This window comes from Crocuta crocuta, unplaced genomic scaffold, assembly GCF_008692635.1.
Source record: "Crocuta crocuta isolate KB4526 unplaced genomic scaffold, BGI_CrCroc_1.0 scaffold176, whole genome shotgun sequence".
Lineage (NCBI taxonomy): Eukaryota > Metazoa > Chordata > Mammalia > Carnivora > Hyaenidae > Crocuta > Crocuta crocuta.
The window spans coordinates 762,731-772,709 of NW_027531905.1; positions in this window are offsets into that span (position 1 = coordinate 762,731).

The following is a 9,979-nucleotide window of genomic DNA, read 5'->3' on the forward strand; positions in this document are numbered from 1 at the left end:
CAATCTAGGGATACTCTCTGTTTAAGACAAAGCAAGCTATTCTTTCTCATTTTGGAATTGTTTATTATTCAGAGGCTAGAGAAAAATATTCATTAATCCCTCCCTATTATTCACATACGAATGTGAAATGCAGAGGGATGTCTCATCACTGAGTCATTCAAAATTTTAGAAGATTTAGCTCAAAAATAGATGATAACTCATGCAAGTTCTCTCCCTGTTTATTATTTCTGATCATTAAATCGTCTACGGCAACAAGTCCGTGACCCACCATCTCAGCTGACAGCTGATTTTTTACATAAATTTTCCTTCTGCCAATTTTCTAAATATATCAGCTCTCTACTTATGACTTAAAATGACTAAGCGTCAAGGACCTGACTTGAAGACCAGTCCTTACCCCTCCTAAGAAAGTAGCTGAATGTAGAATTTGAAAATGAAACACATTTCCTTTTATTTTCAGAATTTAAAAGCATAGGATAGACGTAATGAGTTGAAAATAAGGAAAATGACATCTGAGAGATGCAGGAAGCAAAGTAAAGAGCCCTTTCCCATGATTGGTGACTTTGGTCTGCAATGACTTCTCATGGGTGGTTTGGGAGCAGTGGCTAATCTAGTTGCACACGATGGTCTTCAACCACATCAGTCAGTTTCACGTTCAAAGTGATGGTTCTGGGACCAAGAATAATCCCATTTTTTTTTTCTATTTTTTCCTTTATAATTGAGTGTTATTCTTCCACCAGTCTTTTGAAGCTCCACAGTCCAAGTAACTAAATACACTTATCTTGTCCACATGCCAATTAATTGCCTAACTTCCTCTTCTTTCTTTTGTTTGTTATTTGGGTGTGTCTCACTCTGCTTAGCAAATGCATTTCTTTAAACTGTGTATGTCAAATTCTGATAAACTCAGTCCTGGTATAAATATACTGGTGATGTTGCTGTTTAAAGGAAATGTTTGATGAATTCTACTAAATGGTAAAAATCCTGAGAGCCACCTCTGAATTTCTCTACTATAGACTATGGTTCCCACTTACTGAGCTGTATAAAGTGGGATTAGATCAATAAACATTTTTGGTTTTTGGAGTAAAAAAGCCTTCCACAACTACTTTTACTTTGTTGGTTGTTTTTAATCAAGACATTTTGAATGTTGTTATCCTTTGGATACCTAAGTGTCAGCTCACCACTGATGTTATGAAAGGAGCTTTGACCTTCATCTCAGTCTCATGAGTTTACTTAGCATGTGCCCAAAGTATCCTTACTTTAGTCAAGTTGATAGTGGCTCGTCTCCGAGTCACATTGTTTTAAATATGCTGATAATTTCATCAGTATGATCATGGTTTCTGCATGGAGGGTTTAGTTTAGGCTTTCTTTCCCTTCCCTGAAACCACTTGGTTCTAGAAACGATTAAAAACAAAGGTGTATTTACTGGATAACATTCAAAGGATCACATGTCAGGGTTGGATTTTGTTTGTTGTTTTTTGTTCTTTCAGCATTTCTGGCAAGTGAGGTATGCAGAAACCAAAGAATACATTCTCTAACTGATGAGGGAAGGCAGCGAGAAAACAACACCCAGTTTAAGGTAACTCGCTTTAATATCAAAGTCAAAATCCCAAATTAAAAGGAAGATACCCTATAACAACCACTTGATGTCACTGCTGTAGCTCATCTCCAGCTTCCCTGGAAGAGAATGCAAGTTGGCTCCTTCCTAAGTGACCAGAAAAGAAAAAGAAGACAAATAGAGTTTTAGTCTGTTTTCATGGACATTTTTTTAAAGCTCATGATTGTTTCAGTTTTACGTTGGGTTATTCCACCATGCTTCTTTTTCTTATTCTGATGAGAAAAGGGAAGTCTGTGAAGGATGGGAGCAGATCCTACCGGACAAAGCCAAATATTTCCTTCCCATGTCTACAGTTCTCAAATTAGCTGTGTATCAGAATTCATCTGGGGATTTTGGTGAAAACACAGGTCACCAGACTCTACCCAAAACTGTAGAATCCAAATCTCCTGAGTGGGGCATAGGCATTTACATTTGTATACGTCTCTCAAAGGGACTCAGTAAGGTTTGGAAATCTCCGTTTCACTTTGCCCTACACTTCTCCTAGTGTATAATACTAGGGAATGTAAACTCAGCTGGTTTTCTATGCAACTAAAGAATTTTACATTTTCATATCCTCATTTGTCACTCAGAATGAACTTTTGGGATGCACACTTTCCCTAATGCCAACTTTCTTTTGTGTCTTTCCCTTCGTATCTCCTCTTTATTTTTCTCTTCCTTAACTATTACACAGTATACATTCTCTTAATTGCAACAATTATATGTTTTGCTTTACCTACATATCTATTTATCAACCGAAGGAAAGTTGAACTAAGTCCTCCCTTTGCGGTTTGACCCTTTTATGACAAGCACTATACTAGTTCCAGCATTATTTCCAACAATAAAAACAAACTCCCTTATTAAATTTACACATTATGAATGCCAAATGTATTTTTTAGAAAAATAACTCCCTTACCTGGCCAGTTATATGCCTGATCCCATGCAAGACATTTCACACACATTTGCACATTCTCTCATCAAACCCTCTGTGACTAATACCATTAATGTATCTTTATAAATGAAGAGATTGAAGCCAGAATTTTCCCTCCCCTACCCCCACACTCTAATCTTAAAGTCAGAAATTATTTTGTTTGTTTTTTTAATGTTTGTTTATTTTTGAGAGAGAGAGTGTGAGCAGGGGAGGAGGGAGCAGAGAGAGAGGAAGACACAGAATCTGAAACAGGCTCCAGGCTCTGAGCTGTCAGCACAGAGGCCGACGCAGGGCTCCAACACACAAACTGTGAGACCATGACCTAAGCCGAAGTGGGACTTTAACCAACTGAGCCACCCAGGTGCCCAAGTCGGAAATTCTAACGCAAATACCTTCTTTGGTTTCTGCGCTCTCAGATACTGCTTTGTCTTATCAGAAATATAAATACGGTGCTAGTGACCAATTTATTAAGTACTCAGCATGCCACCTTCAAGGAAAATCAGACTACAAGTTAAATCTAAAGATCCCTACATAATGACATACTATGCAATCTTCTTGATGAGTCATATTTCTGGTTACTAGAGAAGAAGATTCAATAACAATCCCCAGAACTGTGAGCCAATTGTGGTGTGACAATCCAACACAGTTAGGACATTTCCTAAAATTTTGCGGAGTTAGTGATAGAAAAATCCAAACCTTGAACAAAGAACCCAATTAGTGGCCCTGCCTTTAGCTGATACATTGAAGATTCTGATGTCTTCCTGTGTTCTTCCAAAAACTCCGTGCATTTCAGCTCTTCTGCAGAACTCATCAACAATCTCAAGTGTTTTGTTTGCTTTTAGACTTCAAAGGAGATTTGAGACTGAAAACAGACTTACCCAACCAATCATTTATGTAAGAAATACTGATTCAATTTTAGCACACTGCCTAATTCTGCCTTTTTCCTGACATAACAACTGGGAAGAATATCAAAGCAAAATTGCATTGCTGAATCTGAGAATAGCCAAAACAATGATTATACTAGCACCAGATACTTAAAACACTGCCAAAAGAAAGAAAACAGATATTATTCATTTTGCTAACTTGACTAAAATTGAAAAAGAAATTCTGAATCTATGCTTTGTATCAGGTCCTGTATCTGGTGATCACCCAGCTGCGATTTTTTTTAATTAAAGTGAAATTCACATAAAATTAACCAATTTAAAGTGAACAATTCAGTGTCATAAATTACAATTGCAATGTTGTACAATCACTGCTTCTAACTGTTAGTTTCAACATTTTTATCATTCCAAAAGGAAACCTCATACTCATGAAGCAGTTACACCTCTTACCCATTTCCCCAGCCCCTGGCAACCAACAATCTGCTTTCTGCCTCTATGGATTTATGTATTACTGATATTTCATATAAAGGGAATCATATAGGAGCACCTGGGTGGCTCAGTCGGTTGAGTATCTGACCCTTCATCTCAGCTCAGGTTTTAATCTCAGGGGTCATGAATTCAAACCCCGCCTTGGGCTCCATGCTGGAAGAGGAGCCTCCTTAAAAAAACAATTAATTTTGGGCTTCTGAGTGGCTCAGTTGGTTAAGCATCAGACTTTGGCTCAGGTCATGATCTGATGGTCTCTGAGTTGGAGCCCCACGTTGGGCTCTGTGCTGACAGCTCAGAGCCTGGAGCCTGCTTAGGATTCTGTCTCCCTCTCTCTATGCCCCTCCCCCCCCCCAAAAATAAACATTAAAAAAATTTATATAATTAATTAATAGAATCACACAATGTGTGACCTTTTGTGTCTGGCTTCTTTCAGTTAGCATAATGACTCCAAGGTCCACCCATAGTATAGCATATATCAGTACTTCATTCTACTTTATGGCTGAGTAATATTTTATTATATGTATACATCATAATTTACTTATCATTCATCTGTTGATGGGCCTTTGAGGTATTTCCATCTTTTGGCTAATTTGAATAGTGCTGCTATGAAACATGTATATACATATATTTGAGCAGCAGGGTTTTCTTTTTCTTTTTAAGTATAGTTGACACACAATGTTACATTAATGTTACATTAATTTCAGGTTTACAACATAGTGATTCAACTTCTCTATTCATATGCTATGCTCATCACAAGCATAGCTACCATCTGTCACCATACAACACTAGTACAGTGACACTGACCATATTCTCCATGCTGTACCTTTTATCCTCATGGCTTATTCATTACATTGAGTAGCAGTTTTAATTCTTTTCAGAGCACCTTAAAGTGGATTTGCTGGATCATACAGCAACTTTATGTTTAACTTTTTGAGGAACCACTGTGATACTGTTTGTAGCATATTTCTTCTCCTGCCATCAGCTCTCGTTGAGATAGAAAGCTAGAGGAGAAGGTGGGACAATGTCAATGAAAGCATTCTCAGACTTTTTGGTCTCCATAACTCCTTACACTCGCAAACTTTTTTTTTTTTTTTTACATGTAGACTTTAGGCCCAATGTGGACCTGACCAAACCCAAGACCCCAAGATCAAGATCTGAGACAAGACCAACACTCAGAAACCCAACCAACTGAGCCCCGGCCCTGAAACATTTTTAAAGAACCCAAAGGGCTTTTGATTGTGCTGGCTATGTCTACCAATATTTATTGTATTAGAATTAAAATTGAGAATTATTTTTAAATAATGGAGCCATTATATAGTAGCATAAATAGCATATTTCTTGGTAAGATAACTATTTTCCAAAATGAAAATATTTAGTGACAAGAGTGAAATTTTCATGCATTGGCAGCTAATGTAAGACAGCTAGATTCTCTGGGTTCTTGGCTGGCTCATTTCGTAGAGCATGCAACTCTTGATCTCAGGTTTGTGAGTTCAAGCCCCACATTGTATGTAGAGATTACTACTACTATTACTAATAATAATTATATTTTTTATTTTGTTTTTTATTTTTTTACTTTTTATAGTTTGTTTGAGACAGAGAGAGGCAGAGCATGAGTGGGGGAGATACAGAGAGAGGGGAAGACACAGAATCCAAAACAGGCTCCAGGCTCTGAGCTGTCAGCACAGAGCCTGATGCAGGGCTCGAACCCACGAACTGTGAGATCTGACCTGAGCCAAAGTCGGACTGTTAACCGACTGAGCCACCCAGGTGCCCCTTTATTTTGTTTTTTAAAGGATTTTTTTTTTATTTGAGAGAGAAAGCATGAATGCACACACATGCACGAGTGGGAGAAGGGCAGAGAGGGATGGAAAGAGAGGATCCTAAGCAGACTCCATGCTGTCAGCACAGAGCCCCACATGGGGTTTAAACCCACAACTGTTAGATCATGACCTGAGCCGGAATCAAGAGTCGGATACTCAACCCACTGAGCCACCCAGGTGCCCCGATACGTTTTGTTAAGATAGGTGGATTCTCATACCTGCTTTTACAGTCAATCTGTTGTGATAAGTTATTTTAATGAAATATAGGGGAAAAAAACTACAGCTTCAGACAGGTATATAGTTGGTAAAGGATAGAGCAATTTAATAGCCTTTTGGGATATTTAGGAGCATTTTCTCTGATGTACATGAACACTTAAATAGTAGAATCTTATAAAGGTTAGTTGTGATGTGGAAGCTGAAACTACATTAATGAATTTTTCTCACTGTCTACATTAAAATCCATTTGTCTATTTAGCAATCTGACTAGCTCTTTCATCCGTGCATGATTGTAACATAAATGTTGGTTCACTAAATTATGGATCTCTTCTAAATGTTGATACATCTGAGTATATAGGAACAAAAAAATCATACTTTTTAATCTCAGAATACTATGGGAAGCTTTTAAGGTCACAGTGGTGACACATTGTTTCAAAGTTATTATTTTTCCTTAAAAGTTTGAAGCTTGTCATTTGCAACAAATACTTGTAGTTGGTGCCCTTTTTTGACAGGCTTCATTTATTTTCAAGAAAATACCTGCCAAAATATCATATGTTTGCATGTATAGGAGGATTAGGAGGAACTTGACGGAGGAACAAGGGGGAGAAGAAGGGCGGAGATGGTGGGGGAAAGGGAGAGAGGCAAACCATNCATATTTTGTCAGTCATTCCTAAAAGTGAAAAATGCTATCTCATGAAAAAAGGGACTTGTTTCGCTCGCAGCTCAAACAGTTGCACAAACGCTTTTCTCCTAACAGTCCTCCGCAGTTCTCTATGTGTACTTCCCCCAACATGGGGCTTGAACTCACCACCCTGAGATCAAGAGTTGCATGCTCTCCCAACAGAGCCAGCCCAAGACCCCAGTTATACAGAGTTTTTTAAAGGCATGTATTCAAGGATCAAGATTTAATAGAGTTAATAATTTTTACTCTTCCGGGATGCCTGCCTGGCTCAGTCGGTTTCGCATCCGACTTCGGTTCAGGTCATGATCTCACGGTTTGTGGGTCAAGCCCTGCATCAGGCTCTGTGCTGACAGCTCAGAGCCTGGAACCTGCTTCAGCTTCTGTGTCTTCTGCAATCTCTGTCTCTCTCTCTCTGCCTCTCCCCCTCACACTCCATCTCTCTCTGTCTCTCAAAAGTGAATAAATATTTTTAAAAATTTTTAAATGATAATTTTTACTCTTCCATTAATGCTATCTGTAGGTGAAACTAGTATTGTCTCCTCTCCTGTGAGTGTGTGGCTGTGGAGACTGCAGTGGCCCCTAGGGTGGTGCCAGACCCTCCCTTTCCAGCAGTCTTACACACCACTGTTTTCCTCAGTCAGAGCAAACATCAACATAGCAGAAAAGGCAGAGAGTTTAATTTTTTTAAATGTTTTATTTATTTCTAAGAGAGAGAGAGACAGCATGAGCAGGGGAGGGGCAGAGAGAGAGAGGGAGACACAGAATCTTAAACAGGCTCCAGGCTCTGAGCTACCTGTCAGCACAGAGCCCGACATGGGGCTCAAACCCACGAACCCATGAGATCATGACCTGAGCCAGAGTTGGATGCTTAACCTACTGAGCCACGCAGGTGCCCCAGAGAGTTTCACTATTATTATGAAAATGGGTTTACATTAAAGAACTCGCTAGAAGGGTCTCCGGAATCCCTAAGGGTCGATAGACTATGCTTTAAAAACCTCTACTCTAAATGTATAAGCTCGGCCAGAGAAAAGTTATACAGGAATAGTTTTTTAAGCGCAGGACTGGAAATTTGGAATTCTTAAGCAAATCAGTTGCGAAAGTGTCCCAAGAGTTGCTTCTGTTGAGAGTCAAGGGGGACAGAGAAAAGAAAAGAAACCATCTTAACCTCCTAAACAACCAAACATGTTAGGGGCCTTTTGAATGGTGCTAAACATCCCTCCTATGTAACAAACTCTCCTACCATTCTTTCTTCTGCATCTGGCCGAGAAAACACATGCTCTAGAGCCCCAGAATCACCTTCTGATCCCCATAACCCCCACACCACAGCTGAGGACTCCTACTTTACCAGTTCATCTCCACTCTTCTTTGCCCTTCCAGACCATTACAGAGACTATAGATAAAGAGATCACTATCTCAGATTCATGCCTCAAAGGACCATCACTCTCCAAAACTTTCTGTGCCCCTCCACTGACCGTTGCAGTTTTCTCATAGGGTCCCTAGAAACACTTTTCTTTTTTTTAAGTGTATTTATTTTTGAGAGACAGAGTGCAAGCAGGGGAGGGGCAGAGAGAGAGAGGGAGACACAGAATCCAAAGCAGGCTCTAGGCTCTGAGCTGTCAGCAGAGAGCCCAACACGGAGCTCAAACCCACAAACCATGAAATTGTGAGCTGAGCCAAAATCAGACATTTAACTGAAGGAGCCACCCAGGCGCCCCTAGACACTTTTCTTTTTAACAAAATATTCACACATGGTTAAAGTTTGAGATGTGCTGTTGTATAACGCACAAAATCTACTTCCAACTTTAAAGCCTTTGCAGTTTGGACCTCAACTAAATTTCTTGCTTTATGGTCCACTGATTCTTTTTACCAGTGGCTTCCAAACCTGGCTGTTCATAAGAATCTCCTTGAAAGCTTTTTCAAGCTTATAGTTTCGGATTTAATTGGTCTGCACTGGAGCCCAGGAACCAGTATAATTTTTAACATTTCCTCTTTGATTATAATACTCAGTTGGTTTGGGAACACTAGCCAGAATTACTCTAGCCCGGCTACATTCCTTATCAGCCCAGCCATCACACTTTTCTACCTCCATGCTTCTACTGCCCACCTTAAAACCCTCTACCACTTCCCACCTAATTCAATCCTACCTACCCTCAAGATCCAGCTCAGTGGAGGGGCACCTGGGTGACTCAGTCACTTAAGCATCTGACTTTGGCTCAGGTCATGATCTGAGCCTAGAGCCTGCTTTGGATTCTGTGCCTCTTTCTCTTTCTGCTCCTCCCCCACTCATGCTTTGTCTTTCTCTGTCTCTCAAAAATAAATCAACATTTAATGCTTAAAAAAAAAAAAAAAAGAAAGAAAGATCCAGCACTGTGAATACCCAACCACAATGTCTATACATATTGCACCACCTGGAAAGCAATCTCTTATGCCTGGGACTTCAGAAATACTGTTTATCTTTCCACTTTACTTGGCATATCATCCTGTACCACCTCCTTTATTGTTGCTTTGAATAACTTTTGACATGCTATTGTTATTTAGCTTTTGACATATTTTTGTTTTATCTCCCTATCTATGACAGGAGGGCCTCTAGGGCAAGAATGTGCCTTGTTCTTTTTGCATACCAAGTTCCTAGCTACTGTCTTGCATATTCCTGGCTTTAAAACAATCTGTTACTTTGATTTCATGTATCTAAAAATTCTAAAATATGCAAGATAATATTTAACATTCACATAGTACTTTATGGTTTACAAAAAAGTTTCGTATCTGTTATTTTCCTTATCACATTAACACTATTGAATACGGTAGTATTTATTACCTACATCTTCAAGCCAGAAATTAAGGCTTAGAGAAGTCTAATAACCTGACCAAGGCTAAATAAATATTAAATGACAGGGGAAAGAATTCAGGTTTATCTAAAACCAGAGGCTAACCTCTTAACCAGTATGCTAAAATTCTTTATTCATCATGCAGTTACTATTAATTTTTGATCTGCTAATTTTTATTTCAAGTACTTCAGATATGCAATCAAACATAAAACAAGCAAGTTTATTCTGAATACTAGGTGGAGCTCTTTAAAAATGTAATCTCATTTAATTCTCAGGAGGCAAAACCAAATGATTCTAAGAAGTGTGGGGCTTGGGGCATGAGGGAATCCATAAGAGCAGATGAAGTCAGCCTTGCTAGGGAAGGGAAACATAAATTGGACCTTAAAAGGTAGGTAGACATAAACTAGGCAGGCACTGAAAATAAGAGGAAATGAGCACCAACAATTTAGGGTGTGAAAAGAATTTTAGCCTGCCTGCTTCAGAATGTTTGTTTTGGAGAGTTCCATACTATGAGATAAAATCAGCTTGGTAGGGTGAGGCTGATGAG